Raw genomic sequence first — 18,689 nt, 5'->3', positions numbered from 1 at the left:
CTTACATTTGTCAAAACCCATAAAATTGTACAGCACAAAGAATAAACATTAATGTGTTCAAATTAGAAAAAAAATCATTTATGAGGGTAGAGGATTCAAGATCAAGTACAGAATGTGACCAAAACCTAACTTATTACAAATGTATTTATAATCTTACTGAATGGGGTAGAGGGAAAGGTGCTAGTCTCTGTAACTGAAAATGAGTGAAGCCTGTAAGACTAAGGGCGGAAGAAACTATATACAAACACTGTGCTTTGTTGATAAAGTTGTTTCCCATAGGAGCTCTGGCTAACAATCCTGATACCACTACACACACATATATAGTATAAATGAACAAGTAACTGGAAGGCAGATGGTAGGGGTCAGGTTTTGCACCATTGGAATGCACCATTGTCCTTACACACAAGGAAAGGAATGACCCATATGGTAATCGATTAGAGTTTGAAGCATCAGTATGAACTCATGTTTAGCTTAATAGGTTACAGATAGAGATATTTATAGATATATGTATATAAGAGGTCAATAAACACACATTCTTCCCTTGGTCTGTCAGCTGCCAAAGACTAGAAGCAATGACACCTCAGTAGTACTGAGTACATTAACATCCATATCTTGGCTTTTAATACTATTCTCCAATAAAAGAAATGAAGTGTCCTTGGAAAAAACGGCTGATTTTAGGATGAAGGCAGGAAATACTCAAGATTAGCCTAGAGCATCTTATAGTTCCAGAAAGCAAGGAAATGCTCAAAAACAAAACAACCTTATGATCATCGAGGAATGTTGGAGGGACACAGGAGCCAACTGGAAAAGCTCCCAATGGCCAAAGATGGACTAATTTGATAAGTGAAGACAATGGATTATAACCCAAAGTATAAAAGAAATATCCACAAGTCCACACTGATATGAATAAATGATTAAATAAACTGACAAAGGGGGAAATGTAAACAAATATCCTGTGCAGAAGTCCACATAATTGATGTTGATATTATGCCCACAAGGAGGTGGTGCATAGCTCCCTACCCCTCCTTAAGTGCAGGCTATGCACAATAACTCCCTCCAAAAAGTAGGGAAAGGGAGATAAAAGTCAACTTTAAAATGGAGAACTTGTGAAAACAGAGCTACTCTATGATCCAGCAATTGCACTACTAGGTATTTACCCCAAAGATACAAATGTAGTGATCTGAAGGGGCACTTGTTCATAGCAGCAATGTCCACAATAACCAAACTGTGGAAAGGGCCTAGATGTCCAACAACAGTTAAATGGATAAAGAAGATGTGGTATATATATGCAATGGAATACTACTCGGCCATCAGAAAGGAGGAATACTTACCCTATGCTTTGACGTGGATGCAACTGGAGGGTATTATGCTGAGCAAATGAGTCAATCAGAAAAAGACAATTACATGGCTTCATTCATATGTGGAATATAAGAAACAGTGCAGAGGATCATAGGGAAGGGAGAGAAAACTGAATGGGAAGTCATCAATGAGGGAGAAAAATCATGAGACTCTTAACTAAAGGAAATAAACTGAGGGTTGCTGGAAGGGAGGTGGATGGGGGTGGGGTGGGATAATTGGGTGATGGGCATTAAGGAGGGCATGTGATGTGATAAGCACTGGATGTTATACACAACTGTTATACACAACTGATAAATTGTTGAATACTCCATCTGAGACTAAGTATGTTGGCTAACTGAATTTAAAATAAAAAAAAATCAAGTGGAGAACTTGACAAACACTATCTCAGCAAGCTGTTCCAAGTCAACGTCAGTGGTAAGTCATATTGACAGTATGTACCATTCATATGATGTGATGCGAGCACTTCACCTCTGTGGTCATCCTCCCAAAACCCATAATCCCAGCATAATCATGAGAAAAACATCAAACTTTAATAGAAGAATATTCTACAAAATACCTGACCATGACTTAGAACTGTCAAAAATAATGACATAAACACGAATTTTAAAATTCAAAAATAAGGATGCTTGGGTGACTCAGCAGTTAAGCATCTACCTTTGGCTAAAGGCATGATCCTGAAGTCCCAGGATCAAGTCCCACATCAGGCTCCCTGCATGAAGACTGCTTCTCCCTCTGCCTATGTCTCTGCCTCTCCCTCTGCCTATGTCTCTGCCTCTCTCTGTGTGTCTCTCATGAATAAATAAATAAAATCTTAAAAAATAATAAAATAAATAAAATAAAAATTCAAAAATGAGGGGGGGGGGCAAGATGCCAGAAGAATAGGGGTCCTCAACTCACTTGGCCCCACCAACTTACCTAGATAACTTTCAAAACATCCTGAACACCTACGAATTTGACCTGAGATTTAAAGAGAGACAGCTGGAATGCTACAGAGAGAAAAGTTTTCACTTCTAACAAAGGTGTATTTTTACTTAGGTCATGGTTTATATTTTTGACTCAGCCTGCTCATACAACCACGCTGCACTGGACAAAATGACTAGAAGGAAGAATTCACCACAAAAGAAAGAACTGGAAACAGTACTCTCTGCCACAGAGTTACAGAATTTGGATTTCAATACAATGTCAGAAATTCAATTCAGAATACAATTATAAAGCTACTGGAAAAAAGCATAAAGGACTCTAGAGACTTCGTTACTGCAAAATTGAGATCTAATCAGGCCGAAAGTAAAAATAGATTAAATGAGATGCAATCCAAACTGGATGTCCTCATTGCTAGGGTTAATGAGGTGGAAAAGAGAGTGAATGACACAGAAGACAAGTTGATGGTAAGGAACGAAGCTGAGGAAAAAAGAGAAAACAATTAAGAGCCCATGAGGAAAGGATTAGGGAAATAAATGATAGCCTGAGAAGGAAGAATATACGTCTAATTGGGATTCCAGAGGAGGCTGAGAGAGAGAGAGAGAGAGAGGGCCACAAAGCATACTTGAACAAATCATAGCTGAAACTTCCCAAATCTGGGGAAGGAAACAGGCACTCAGATCCAAGAGATAGAGAGGAGGACCCCCCCCCAAAAAAAATCAATAAAAACCATTCAACAGCTCAATATTTAATAGAGAAACTTGCAAATTTCAAAGATAAAGAGAAAATCCTTAAGGCAGTATGAGACAAGAGATTCTTTTTTTTTTTTTTTTTACTTTTTTAAAAAAAATTTTATTTATTTATGATAGTCACAGAGAGAGAGAGAGAGGCAGAGACACAGGCAGAGGGAGACGCAGGCTCCATGCACCGGGAGCCCGACGTGGGATTCGATCCCGGGTCTCCAAGATCGCGCCCTGGGCCAAAAGCAGGCGCCAAACCGCTGCGCCACCCAGGGATCCCAGAGACAAGAGATTCTTAACCTATATGGGGAGAAATATCAGATTAACAGCAGACCTCTCCACAGACACCTGGCAGGCCAGAAAGGGCTGGCAGGATATATTCAGGGTCTTAAATGAGAAGAACATGCAACCAAGAATACTTTATCCAGCAAGGCTGTCATTCAGAATAGAAGGAGAGATACAGAGCTTCCAGGATAGGCAGAAACTGAAAGAATACATGACCACCAAACCAGCTCCACAAGAAATATTAAGGCAGACCCTGTAAAAGAAAGAGGGTCAAAGAAACAATCCATGAAAACAGGGACTGAATAGGTAACATAATGACATTAAATTCATTTATTTCAATAGTTACTCTGAACGTAAATGGGCTAAAAGATCCCAATCAAAAGACGCAGGGTATTGGACTGGATAAAAAAGCAAGACCCATCTATTTGCTGTCTACAAGAGACTCATTTTAGACCTAAGGACACTTCCAGCCGGAAAATGAAGGAGTGGAGAACCATTTACCATTCAAATGGTCCTCAAAAGAAAGCTGGGGTAGCAATCCTCATATAAGATAAATTAAAGTTTATCCCAAAGACTGTAGTAAGAGATGAAGAGGGACACTGCATCATACTTAAAGGGTCTATCCAACAAGAGGACCTTGAATATTTGTGCATGAATATTTGTGCCCTTAATGTGGGAGCTGCCAAGTATATCAAGCAATTAATAACCAAAGTAAATACATACTTAGATAATAATACACTAAAAGTAGGAGACTTCAACACAGCACTTTCAGCAAATGACAGATATTCAAAGCAGAACATCACCAAAGAAACAAGGGCTTTAAATGATACACTGGACCAGATGGATTTCACAGATATATACAGAACTTTGCATCTGAACACAACTGAATACACATTCTTCTCAAATGCACATGGAACTTTCTCCAGAATAGACCACATACTGGGACACAAATCAGGTCTCAACCGATACCAGGGGACTGGGATTGTCCCCTCCATATTTTTAGACCACAATGCTTTGAAACTAGAACTCAATCACAAGAAGAAATTTGGAGGAAACTCAAAACACATGAAGATTAAAGAGCATCTTACTAAAGATGAATGCGTCAACCAGGAAATTAGAGAAGAATTAAAAATATTCATGGAAACTAATGAAAATGAAGATACAATTGTTCAAAATCTTTGGGATACAGCAAAAGAGGTCCTAAAATGGAAATATATCAGAATACCAGCCTCCCACAAAAAAATTGGAAAAAACTCAAATATATAGGCTAACCTCACACCTAAAGGAATTGGAGAAAGAACAGCAAGTAAAACCTACACTAAACAGAAGAAGAGAGATAATAAAGTTTCAAGCATAACTCAATGAAATAGAGACTAGAAGAACTGTAGAACAGATCAGCAAAACCAGGAGTTGGTTCTTTGAAAGAATTAATAAGATAGATAAACCCCTAGCCAACCTTATTAAAAAGAAAAAAAGACTCAAATTAATAAAATCACAAATCAAAGAGGAAAGATCACAACCAACACCAAGGAAATATAAATGATTTTAAAAATGTATTATGAGAAGCTATATGCCAACAAATTAGGCAATCTAGAAGCTAGAAAACCACAAATTACCAAAACTGGAATAGGAAGAAATACAAAACCTGAACAGGCCAATAACCAGTGAGAAAATTGAAGCAGTCATCAAAAACCTCCCAAGACACAAAAGTCCAGGACCAGATGGCTTCCCAGGGGAATTCTATCAAACATTTAAAGAAGAAATAATAATATCTATTCTCCTAAAGCTGTTTTGGAGGACAGAAAGGAACAGAATACTTCCAAACTCATTTTATGAGGCCAGCCCAGCATTACCTTGATTCCAAACCAGACAAAGACCCCACCAAAAAGGAGAATTATAGGCCAATATCCCTGATGAACATGGATGCAAAAATTCTCAACAAGATAATAGCCAACAGAATCCAGCAATACATTAAGAAGATTATTCACCATGACCAAGTGGGATTTATCCCCCAGGATGCAAGGTCAGTTCAACACTCATAAAACAATCAATGTGATAGATCACATCAACAAGAGAAAAAACAAGAACCATATGATCCTCTCAATAGATACAGAGAAAGCATTTGATAAAATACAGCATCCATTCCTGATTAAAACTCTTCAAAGTGTAGGGATAGGGATTAGGGATGCCTGGGTAGCTCAGTTATGGAACACCTGCTTTTGACTCAGGGCGTGATCCTGGAGTCCTGGGATTGAGTCCCACATAGAGCTCCCTGCATGGAGCCTGCTTCTCCCTCTGCCTGTGTCTCTGCCCCCCTCTCTGTCTCCATCTCTGTCTCTCTCTCTCTCATGAATAAATAAGTAAAATCTTTAAAAAACAAAAACAACGTGTAGGAATAGAGGGAACATTCCTCAATCTCTTAAAAGCCATCTATGAAAAAAAAAAGCCATCTATGAAAAGCCCACAGCAAATATCATTCTCAATGGGGGAAAACTGAGAGCTTTTCCCCTAAGATCAGGAACATGATAGGGACGCCCAGTGGTGGGAGTGGGAGTTATTCAACATAGTACTAGAAGTCCTAGCCTCAACAATCAGACAACAAAAAGAAATAAAAGGCACTCAAATTGGCAAAGAAGAAATCGAACTCTCTCTCTTTGCAGATGACATGATACTGTACATAGAAAACCCAAAAGACTCCACTCCAAGATTGCTAGAGCTCATACAGCAATTTACCAATGTGGCAGGATACAAAATCAATGCACAGAAATTGGTGGCATTTCTATATACCAACAATGAGACTGAAGAAAGAGAAATTAAGGAGTCAATCCCATTTACAATTGCACCCAAAAGCATAAGATACCTAGGAATAAATCTAACCAAAGAGGTATAGGTTCTATACCCTAAAAACTACAGAGCGTTTCTGAAAACAATTGAGGAAGACACAAAGAGATGGAAAAACACTCCATGCTCATGGATTGGAAGAATATTGTGAAAATGTTTATGCTACCCAGGGCAATTTATACACTCAATACAATCCCTTTCAAAATACTGTGGACTTTCTTGACAGAGTTAGAACAAATAATCTTATGGTTCGTGTGGAATCAGAAAAGACCTCGAATAGCCAGAGGAATATTGAAAAAGAAAACCAATGCCAGGGGCATCACAATGCCAGATTTCAAGTTGTATTACAAAGCTGTGATCATCAAGACAGTGTGGTACTGGCACAAAAACAGACACATAGATCAACGGAATAGAATAGAGAACCCAGAAATGGGCCCTCAACTCCATGGTCAACTCATCTTCAACAAAGCAGGAAAGAACAGCCACTGGAAAAAGGACAGTCTACTCAATAAATGGTGTTGGGAAAATTGGACAGCCACGTGCAGAATGAAACTAGACCATTCTCTTACACCATACACAAAGATAAATTCAAAATGGTTGAGGGGATCCCTGGGTGGCGCAGCGGTTTAGCGCCTGCCTTTGGCCCAGGGCACGATCCTGGAGACCCGGGATCGAATCCCACATTGGGCTCCCAGTGCATGGAGCCTGCTTCTCCCTCTGCCTGTGTCTCTGCCTCTCTCTCTCTCTCTGTGACTATCATACATAAATAAATAAAAAAAAATTTTACAAAAAAAAAAAATTCAAAATGGTTGAAAGATCTAAATGTGAGACAAGAATCCATCAAAATCCTAGAGGAGAACACAGGCAACAACTTTTTTGAACTTGGCCACAGTAAGAAGAAATAATACCAACCTCCCTCAAAAAAATTGGAAAAAACTCAAATACACAAGCTAACCTCACACTTTCTTGCAAGATATATCTAAGGCAACGGAAACAAAAGCAAAAATGAACTACTGGGACTTAATCAGGATAAAAAGTTTCTGCATAGCGAAAGAAACAGTCAACAAAACTAAAAGACAATCTACAGGGACGCCCGGGTGGCTCAGCAGTTAAGCTCTGCCTTTGGCTCAGGATGTGATCCTGGAGACCCAGGATTGAGTCCCACATCGGGCTTCCTGCAAGGAGCCTGCTTCTCCTTCTGCATATGTCTCCACCTGTCTCTCTGTGTGTCTGTCATGAATAAATAAATAAAATCTTAAAAAAAAAAAAAAGACAACCTACAGAATGGGAGAGGATATTTGCAAATGACGTATCAGATAAAGGGCTAGTATCCAAGATCTATAAAGAACTTATTAAACTCAGCAGCAAAGAAACAAACAATCCAATCCTGAAATGGGCAAAAGACATGAAGAGAAATCTCACAGAGGAAGACACAGACATGGCCAACACGCACATGAGAAAATGCTCCGCATCACTGGCCATCAGGGAAATACAAATCAAAACTGCAATGAGACACCACCTCACACCAGTGAGAATGGCAAAAATTAAAAAGACAGGAAACAAATGTTGGAGAGGATGTGGAGAAGGGGGATCCCTCTTGCACTGTTGGTGGGAATATGAACTGGTGCAGCCACTCTGGAAAACTGTGTGGAGGTTCCTCAGAGTTAAAAATAGAACTACCTTATGACCCAGCAATTGCACTACTGGGTATCTACCCCAAAGATAAAGATGTAGTGAAATACCATGACACCTGCACCTCAATGTTCATAGCAGCAATGTCCACAATAGCCAAACTGTGGAAGGAGCCTCGGTGTCCATCGACAGATGAATGGATAAAGAAGATGTGGTCTATATACACAATGGAATATTACTCAGCCATTAGAAAGGATGGATACCCACCATTTGCTTCAATGTGGATGGAACTGGAGGGTATTATGCTGAGTGAAGCAAGTCATTTGGAGAAGGACAATCATCATATGGTTTCACTCATATGGGGAATATAAGAAATAGTGAAAGGAATTATAAGGGAAAGGAGGGGAACTGAGTGGGAAAAAAATTAGAGAGGGAGACAAACCATGAGAGACTCCTAACTCTGGGAAATGAACAAAGGGTTGTGGAAGGGAAAGTGGATGGGGGGTTGGGGTAACTAGGTGATGGGCACTGAGGAGGGCACTTGATGGGATGACCACTGGATGTTATACTATATGTTGGCAAATCTAACTTCAATAAAAACAAATGAAAACATTTTAATATCAAAGTAAAAAAGAAAAAAAGAGTGGTGTCTTTGGTTTCCTAAAAATAAAAAAATAAAAATTCAAAAATAATGAAAGTCTGAGAAATCGTTACATCCAAGAAGAGCCTAAGGACATATAACAATTAAATGTAATATCATTTCCTGGATGGGATGCGGGAAGAAAAAAAGCACATTTGATAAGAACTAAGGAAATCAGAATAAAGTATGTAATTTAGATAGTAAAAATAAATTTTTATAACTACTTATCAAATGTATGAGTGATTTCTTATTAGTACCCTTGTTCTTGCCACACTTCCTTGATTGTGATAAGTTGAAAGAGGATGAGCTTTGGCATCAACCAGACCAGATATGATCTCACCTTTACCGCTTATTAGCTGTTGAATCCTAAACAAGTTACTTTTCACAAAGCCTATTTCCTCATTTTAAAAAGGTGCTAATGTCTCTTCATAAGACTTCTGTAAGGATAAAAATGAGATAACTATACATAAAACACCTAGCACCATAATTGGCACATAGCAAGAGCTCGATAAGTACTAAAATTTGTCCCTTTTGCAAATTACAATGAAATCTGGAAGTCAAAAAGGGCAGGTCTTATATATTATGTAGAAGGCTGACTGTTTAAGTCTCATGTTGCAGATTAATATTTTGCTATCCGACACTTACTGGGTTGGTAACACTCGTCAGAAATTAAAATATTTTGAATGCAATATGCCTTTGATGAGAGATAAACCCTGTATCAGCTGTTAGAACTTTTCATAAATCTTCACCTTGTATTTGCTTGAAATCTAATTATGTCTTGCCTATTTGAAAAGTCCTTTCTGAATATCCCTTATTTTATTACAAAGAGAGTAGTAAAAGAGAACAACCGTTTAATTCACTATAACGGTTAATAAGAAAAGCAACAGACACAATGCATTTTAGTCATGAATTGGGCCTTAATAAAAGTACCTTTTCTGATCGCAAGAAGGAAATTCATAACAGTGACCAAAAGCATCCCAGGACTGCATACTGTGCTGAAATACAAAAGCATAAGCCAAAGTAAGAGTACCTTTATCTTCTATTTGGATACCGAAAATAAACCATCAAACAGAACTGATAAGAACCAAAACTAATAATATCAGTAATAAATTTTTAAAAAGAACTGTCAAGGAGAAAAAGACATGAAAATATTAGTAGCAAAACAATGCAATTTCCAAAGTAATTTCCAGTTCCTTACTGGCTATGGGGGAAAAAAAAGCTCTTTTCACTAGATGAGTCCTCACATAATAAGAATTAAGAGCAGCCTCTAGTGGCAGGTTAAGGATTTTACAAAGTGACCTTGCAGAAACCAAACTGCCTTTATTTCTTTTACTATTTGCTATGAGCAGAAAAGACATTTCATCCAAGGAACCTGAGGAAGCTCAGAGCCAAGTCTGTTAGTAAATTTTAGCAACTATACATAGTTTCACCCCACCTTGAGTGCTCTTAATAATAGTTATATTTTGTTTTCTTCTCTATATACGTAATTTTAAAAACCACCTCAAATTCTTTTTAGACAGAGATAGGCTATTAACTGAACGAGCTATCATCTGAACCCCGGGATGGGGGTAGGGGGAGTATTTTATTGTTAAGGAATTAAATCACTGACAAAAACTTGAATGAAGACAAACACGTTTGATGAACTGAAGTGCAACTCTTCCTCTTCTCTTTTTGTAAAGATTTTATTTATTTACTTGAGAGAGAGCACAAACAGAGGGGCAGAGGGAGAGGAAGAAGCAGATTCCCCACCGAGCAGAGAGCCCAACGCGGGACTCGATCCCAGGACCCTGAGATCATGACCTGAGCTGAAGGCAGACACAACCAATTGAGCCACCCAGTCTGTCTGTCCAAATCAGGAGTGACCCAAAGTAGAAATCCTACAGAGGAAAATAGAAATATCTCTTCCAAACAGAGAAACAACGAACTTTCCTGAATCTCAGGTCATCTTTTCAAAGTGGGCCCCTCTCTCCAACAGTGCAAGAGTAAGGCTGGGAAGTACCAGATGTTTTCTTCCCTGCACTTCTCTTCCCTCAGGATTGGAATCTACTTAAAGTCTTGATCTCTCACCACTCACGAAATTGAAAATGAAGGAATCCAGAGACTGTTGTTACTGCTACAAAGACACGGTATTACCTCTGGCTGAAACTCAATCAGAGGTGCTGGGACGCGAGGCCGCCTGCACGGAGAGCTCTACTGCTATGGGGTTAGCACCGCTGCCTTTAGGAACCTCCGGAAAGCCTGAGAACACCCAGGACGGTTGTTGTTGTTTGTTTGTTTGTTTGTTTGTTTGTTTGTTAACTTCGCAGGAAGGACAGCGCCAGGGAGTCGGGAACATCCACGAACTGGGCGCCGCCTGTAAGATGCCAACCGCCGCACGAGAGGGGCCAAGCACGCAGCCTCACAGCGCATCGCCCCCTCCCGCCGAGAGTCGCCGGGCTCCACCCTCTGGGAACGTGGGAAACGACAAAGGCCGCAAACCTCGCCGGGCCTCCGGGTGTGTGGCTCCGCCTCCCGGTTCTCAGCGGCCTCCGAGGGCGGCCTTGCCCGCTCCCTCCTCCGCCCGGCCCCGCTGGGGTCGCCACGCGCCGCCAGGTTAGCGCCGGCGAGGTGCCCCCGCGCCCCGGCCCCGGCGCCCCGGCCCCCGCGCCCCGGCCTCTGCCGCAGGACTGGCCCCTCCTTCCCCGGCTCGGCGCGCCGCCCTCCCCGCTGCGAGCCTCCCGCGTGTGGCGCATCCTCCCCGCGGGGCGCGGGCGGCCGGGGAAGTGCGCGCGGAGAGGCCCCGGGCTCGAGCGCGAAGCTCCAGGCTTCTCAAAGTGAACGGCCCGCTGGGGCGTGGAGAGGAGGGAGGGAAGCTTCGGGAAAGGCGCGGAGGTGACCGCAATCCCTGCCTCCCCGACCAGGCCTGCGGCGCAGCGGGGCGTCCGGGGCGGGGCTTCTGCGCTTCGGGGGCCAGGACCCCGGGGCGCTGCGGGGGACCAGGGCTGCTCCTAGCCTGGTCCAGTCACGTCCCCCGGGGAGGTATTGCTAATTGTTCCCTCACTGGGGAAAGAGGAGTGCAGACAAAATGTTTTAAACCTTGGCAAGCCCCTAATTCCCATGAGTTCCTCCTGAAATTACTTCCAGGGAGAGTGAATCATAAACCAATATTACCTTCTTTCATATAATTAATATAATCATTTAATTTTTTAGAGTTACTCTGCTTGCCTTTCACAGGTGCTTTCAAGTAAATTAATCTAGAGTATATTTTATTATATTTTATTTATTAAAAATTCCTACCTCCTCATAGGAGTGCTGCAAGGATGAATTAATATTTGCTAAGCACTTGGAAGGTGAAAACTACATAAAACTTGATGGAGTTACTGTGATTGATACAGAAAAACAGTAAAAACAGTAACTCGGTAGGATTGGTAATCCGTGCCATCTGCTATCTAAACTGAAAGTACAATGTAGAAAGACTTTGCCTAGCCAGGCAGAGTGGTCCAGTGCAGAAATGATTAACCAGATAATTCAAATTCCCCAGAAAATGGAATTCTGCTTTTGAAGAAAAAGTGAGTCTTGATCCATGTCGTTTGTTTGGTTTAATTATTATTGTCACATTTAATCAGTTGAATCAATGTAGCCACCTGAACAACCTCTTGATTTTAATTTCTCCTTCCTATGATTTAAAATGAAGTACTTTAAGCAAGGTCTGCATTAACAGATTGGGAATTAAATAATGCTCTTCCTTTCATAAGAGCCCCACTAAGTTACTTTTATTTCACGTGCTATAATAGAAATTGAAATAAAACTCCAGAAAGTTTCAAATATGTGTATATCTGTATCATTAGTTGCACAGCATTTCTGACTAGTAGAGAGGAGTAAGGTTAATAATGTATAATTTTTCTGAAGTATATGGTAACCAAAGCAAAGACGAGCATTGTGTCTAGAATTACATTTCCAGTTAAACTGATTTCCATCAGGAAACACTTTTAATTATTAGGACAATTGCTTTAATTCCCCCTCTTTACTTCGCTAATGTCAATAGGGCCATAGCCATCAAAAAAACATGGTACCAAATGTGTTTCAAAAGTAATCTGAAGAATTTCAGAAGTAAATTTTTTTTCAATGTAGGGTTTTTAAATGTAGTGTTCTACAATATCTAGCAAGCAGCTCTAATCAATCATTACAAAACTTCCCTATATTCAAGTAGAGAAAACATTAAAATGTAATATCACAAAAGTAGGCCAGACCACTATCATCAGCCTAATAGTCATCATCATTTATATCATTTATTAAGTTACTCAATGCAGCAGTGCCAGAAAGTGAAGTAATATTGTGAATTCACTAGAGGGAGCAATTCTTTTTAGCCAACTAGTATCACTTAACTCTATATATTCAGTGGTCCTAGAGTAGATCTGGATCTTTAAAATAATTTGAGAATAAAAATATGCATAATTCATGAGAGGGATCCCAGTAAAGATGTACTATCCTTTCAAGGGTTATTTGGAGGTTCTCTTAGAATGCCTGAGGAAGGGGACCTCTGAGTGGCTCAGTGGTTGAGCGTTTTGCCTTTGACTCAGGGCATGATCCTGGGGTCCTGGGATCAAGTCCCACACTAGGCTCCTTGAGGGGAGCCTGCTTCTCCCTCTTCCTCTGTGTCTGTGCCTCTATTCCTGTGTCTTTCATGAATAAATAAATAAAATCTTAAAAAAAAACTTGAGGGGAAAAAAGAATTTGAAAACAGACTAAGGCCAAGGTAGTAATACTCAAGTTGAACATCTATCAGCATTCCCATTTTGTTTGTTTTAATTTTCACGCATTCATACTTTTAGACAAGAAATTACTGCCTACTAAAATTGGCACAGCATTATCAACCATCATAGTAACAAGAGCTAGTTTAAAAGTATCTGGTATAAATGCAGATAAACTCCAGATTCAATGAAATAAAGATAACTTCTTCTAGTTAGCAACATAAGTGACAGATATTCAGACCAACTCACATTTTTGCTATACATTTTATATTTTGGCTGTTTGTGACTTAACCTCAATTCATTTAGATTTGCATACTATTTGACAAATTTAATACTTGGGATTTTAGCCAGAAAAACATTTTTAAGCAAATTTTAATGTGGAATAAATAAATAGTATTTATACAGTTGTGCCTAATTATATTAAGTTTTGATTGCCTGTTAAAAGTTAACGTTTAATGATACAAATTTGGCCATTGGGGATAAAATAAACTTTAGCTGTTATGAAATCAATGTCATATTTTAATAATATCAAAGATGCTAAATTTTTTAAATGAAAATTTCTTGTGTGTGTGAAACATTTCATGCAATGCATATTTAGTGAATTTCTACCTGGTACTGAATACTGTTAGGATCTGGAAATACAAAGATAAATAAGATCCAAGTTAGCTCACAATTTAGTGATTCTTTTAAAATAAAAATTTCCACAATAATTTAATTATCTTCATTTTTTAAAAAACTATATATTTAAGAAACTAAAGTCTTTTACTGAAAGGAGTGGCATGCCTTTTTTTTTTTTTTTTAATTTCTGGAAAACCATCACAAAAACTCAAAGTTTTTAAACGAAAAGCTTTAGTCTTCCAATATATAAGGCATGTTTAGAATATAAATCGTCAACTCTGGCAGCTCCAAGTCAAGTATTTACTACTATTTATTTGTATGTGGATGGGCCAGATGTTCTCCGAACTGCATTCCCTGAACTGTTTTCCTTAAAACACTTCTTCAAAAAATGCAACCTGAACATTTGTGCTATTGAATTGATGGTTTTAATCTTTTTTCTACTTAAGAATGAAGAAAAAGGATAGGTGTCCAATGAACCCCTGGTAATGGTCAATGTTTTCCACATTGAATCTCTCTTCTTTCCCATTGCACCATCTAAAATAGTATATATTTCTACAATGTTATAATGTACTGGGTTAACTATAGGCTTTTATGAATGATAATAGTGTATCAAAGTGTCTATAAAATTATATTCTAGGGATGCCTGGGTAGCTCAGTGGTTGAGTGTCTACCTTTGGCTCAGGGCATAATCCTGGGGTCCAGGATCAAGCCCCACATCAGGCTCCCTGTGAGGAGCCTGCTCTCCTTCTGCCTATGTTTCTGTCTCTGTCTCTGTGTCTCTCATGAATAAATAAATAAAATCTTTACAAAAATTATATTCTAAAATATGAAGATGTATATTTTTGTTGTACTGATAGCATCATTTCAAATATCATGCTATAAGGTATAAATATCAGAGTCACTAAGGAAGATAGGGCTAATGATTACACACATTGAGAATCGATTAATTTTCTTTGAAGTCAAATACTGAAAACTCAGTTTAAGCTATGACGTAAAGAAAAGGAATATTGGGGCAGCCTGGCGGCTCAGGGATTTAGCGCTGCCTTCGGCCCAGGGCGTGAGCCTGGAGACCCGGGATGGAGTCCCATGTTGGGCTCCCTGCATGGAGCCTGCTTCTCCCTCTGTCTGTGTCTCCACCTCTCTGTGTGTGTGTATCTCTCATGAATAAATAAATAAAATCTTAAAAAAAAAAAGGAATATTGAACTTTCATAAATATCGTGTATCCCAATAACAATGAGATATTTTGTTATGGGCATATAATTTATAGAGACAGTTGAGAAAATAGGAATCCATTCATTCTACATTTTAAAATTAATTTTTCTTTTAAAATTATGTGAGGTTAGCCCTCCTAGAAAATAAATACATAGCAATAAAAAATTATGCTCCATATTCCAAGACATTCTGATCATGTTTTACTTAGTTTAGGCTATAATGTCCTTAAAATAAACCTTCAAACATAGTTTAACAGTGGCTTTAGAATTAAAAAGCCATTAGCCTTTCCAAGAAGGAAACTAAATATATTAATTTTTCAGTATTTTAAATATATAATATTGACACACATAAATAGCCAATGTTAAAAGTGGATTCCCCTATCATTTTCAGAAATATACTTTCTTATAAATTTTCCAAATTCTAAACTCAGACCAATTCCGTTTTTCAAGAAACTGAATTTAATCACAATATGTGTTGAAAATGAGTGTTCTCTCTTCTCCTCAATAGTAACTAAAATCACCTCATTTTACCAATGCAAGGAAAACAAATTTATTACTATTTGGAAAGCCTTGGCCCTTCACTTTTTGTGTATCTTCAGCTTGTAAATGTTAATCCCAGAGGATCCCAGGGACTGGTGTAGGCTTATAGACTAGGGATGTATTCTGTAAGAAGTGAAAAGAGCAGCCATTCCCCCTCAGTTGTAAAGCAAAGAACTGAAGAACTTTGAACTACAATCTAAAAATCTTGGCATGCTAACTAACATTTTGAAAGGCAAATATCCATATTTGAATGTTGATGTATTTATGAATACTTTGCCTTATATATTTTTCTCCTTAATCTAACTGGTAATATAAAATAAAAATAATGATGATGGAAAAATAACTTAGGAGGCTTAGCCTGGAGGAGCAGTGATAAGAAAAGACCTTGAACATAAAAATTTTTCTAAGACAGCAACTTACAAATGGGCTTTTACATTCTTGGGGAAGAGCTCAGAACACTGAGCCTGTGTAACATCAAAAAAAAAAAATGTTTACTTCAGACTTAAGTTTGGCATTTTAATATGCATTATTCTAGAAGAAATATGATTCGTGTCTTAATAAATTTGAGAAATGAAACTGTCCTTTAAAAAATATTTCAAAATTATCAGTATAGTCATCTTCAAAGCCCAAAAGATAAATCAATGTTTGCATAACATTCTTATATGTTGCACATAAATATTAATCCCGATTTATAGATGGTAAAACTGAAAAAGCATTCTCTAATAACTTCAGAGCCAATTGGTAATGTGGTATGGTTTTGTTTTTCACATTTATGTTTTAAAAATTATTACATTAGACACAATTACCTAATAAGTAAAGTATTACAGACATATTGTTGTTTTTATCATTATATTGTTGTAGTAATGATTCCTAAGTTATTTTTAAGGATAAGGATATAAACTCATCTTTCTTCCATGTATTTTATGGTTATCTTTCAAGAAAAAATAATATAGCTCTTAGGAGCCCCCAAAATTGTGAATTTAGAATTAAGACTTATGTATCCTCCATTCTTTCCACAACTCTGTCATCAGCAATTATAGGACTTTGATGAGCTGATTAAAAGCTTAACCCTTACATGCGTGGCATGTAACGGACCCTCTAGATAAACCTCCAACAATATGTAATGACATGACTCCCAGTGGAGAAAATGATTTATGCTTACCTTCTTTGTATTTTGTGATATGTAAGTTGACTTTATTTTTATTTTTTTTAATTTTTATTTATTTATGATAGTCACAGAGAGATAGAGAGAGAGGCAGAGACACAGGCAGAGGGAGAAGCAGGCTCCATGCACCGGGAGCCCGACGTGGGATTCGATCCCGGGTCTCCAGGATCGCGCCCTGGGCCAAAGGCAGGCGCCAAACCGCTGCGCCACCCAGGGATCCCTGTAAGTTGACTTTAAATCTTAGAAAATCTACGACGTTCTGCTTTAAAATGAGGCCAAAGCTGAGTCTGAATCTTAGCTTCAGAAAATATGTTTATCCCAGAAAAATCTTTTTTTTTAAATCTTCACATAAAATAAGGAGAACATGGGCAGCCCTGGTGGCTTAGCAGTTTCGCCCTGCCTTCAGCCCAGGGTGTGATCCTGGAGACCCGGCATTGAGTCCCTCATCAGGCTCCCAGCATGGATCCTGCTTCTCTCTCTCTCTCTCTCTCTCTCTCTCTATCTCTAATAAATAAATTTTTTAAAAATCTTTAAAAAAAAAAATAAGGAGAACAAGAGGTTTCTTCCTCTGTAGTTGTCTTTCTGCTTTGTTTCTAGATGGCCATGTAATTGGGAAAACACTAATGATATTCCATGGATCTGCAACATGTCCACTGTGTTATCTATGATGAAACTTCTGTAAGACTTTAGAGGTTTGTATAAAGGAATTCCTAAAAATCTGCTATTTATTTCAGGTAACTGAACAAATATATTTTAGATCATATGGGAAAGCAGCCTTAGAGACATTTTTCAGTTTATCCAACATCTTAGTCCAGGATTTTTCTGTACTGCATTTTTTTTATAGGTGATAATCTAGCCTGTGTTTCAACTCTTCCAATGATGAAACCATTATTATTTTTTTTAGAGAATTGGAAGCATCAAAAAATGCTTTAATATGCTATTTAAAATCTGCCATTCTATAACTTTTAGCTTTTTGGTTTTTTTCACCCCTTTGAAGGAACAGAGTATATGCAGGATATACATATTACATGTTTCCTATGTTACTGCTTTAAATCATGTACAGGTGCTATGTCACCTCTAAGTCTACTCAGGGTATCACGAGTTGTTCTCATACCCTCTTTATGTTATATTGTATTGTTTTCATTATCCTGATTGGCCTATAGTATTCTCAGTGACTTTGCCAATGTCTTTCAAAGTATGTGACTCAGATTATATATAGTATCTTAAATTGATGTAAATCTAGAAATGGACTATTATCATAGTTGATATGGAAACTTTATGTAATTGATGCAGTTGAAAGACACATAACATTTTTAAACAGTCATTTCATATTACTGTCTCATGATAAGATTGTAGTTCACTGTATTAGTTATCTCTTGCTGCATAAAAATTACCTCAAAATTTAGCAGCTGAATGGGGCTTCTGGCTGGCTTAGTCAGTGGAGCATGTGACTCTTGATCTCAGGGTTGCAAATCTGAGCCCTACATTGGGTGTAGAGATTCCTTAAAAATAAAATCTTAAAAGGGGCACTTGGGAGGCTCAGCCAGTTGAGTGTCCAACTTTTGATTTCAGCTCAGGTCATGATCTCAGGGTCATGAGTTTGAGCCCTGTGTTAGGCTCTGCACTCAGCACAGAGTCTACTTAAGATTTTCTTCCTCTCCTTCTGCCCACCCCCACCATATGCTCATGTTCTCTCTTAAAAAAAAAAAAAACTTAAAATATTAGAAATAAATAAATATAATCATAAAAAAATCTTAGTGGCCAAAGATAATAGCAAATATTTATTATCTTACACAATTTTGTGGCTCAGGAATTTGAGAACACCTTAGCTGGGTAGTTGGTTCAATGCCTCTCATGAGATAACAGTTAAAATCTCAGCTAGAGGGATCCCTGGGTGGTTCAGCGGTTTTGCACCTGCCTTTGGCCCAGGACATGATCCTGGAGTCCCGGGATCGAGTCCCACATCCGGCTCCCTGCGTGGGGCCTGCTTCTCCCTCTGCCTGTGTCTC

The 18,689-nt window shown here is 38.5% G+C and overlaps 1 long non-coding RNA gene across 1 annotated transcript in view; it reads right to left on the bottom strand.

Annotated features, from left to right (window-relative positions):
- Positions 1-10,880, bottom strand: part of LOC140598576 (uncharacterized) — an 89,595-nt gene extending 78,715 nt beyond the window's left edge. Inside the window, exons 1-2 of the long non-coding RNA XR_012001029.1 lie at positions 10,549-10,880; positions 9,346-9,410 (exon numbers count right to left, since the gene is read on the bottom strand). This is a non-coding gene — a long non-coding RNA (uncharacterized lncRNA). The remainder of the gene's footprint in view (positions 1-9,345; positions 9,411-10,548) is intronic.
- Between the last annotated feature and the right edge of the window lie 7,809 nt (positions 10,881-18,689).

This window comes from Vulpes vulpes, chromosome 4, assembly GCF_048418805.1.
Source record: "Vulpes vulpes isolate BD-2025 chromosome 4, VulVul3, whole genome shotgun sequence".
NCBI classification, from domain to species: domain Eukaryota; kingdom Metazoa; phylum Chordata; class Mammalia; order Carnivora; family Canidae; genus Vulpes; species Vulpes vulpes.
The sequence above is the reverse complement of the archived record's forward strand: the minus strand, read 5'-3'. Positions and strand labels throughout refer to the sequence as shown.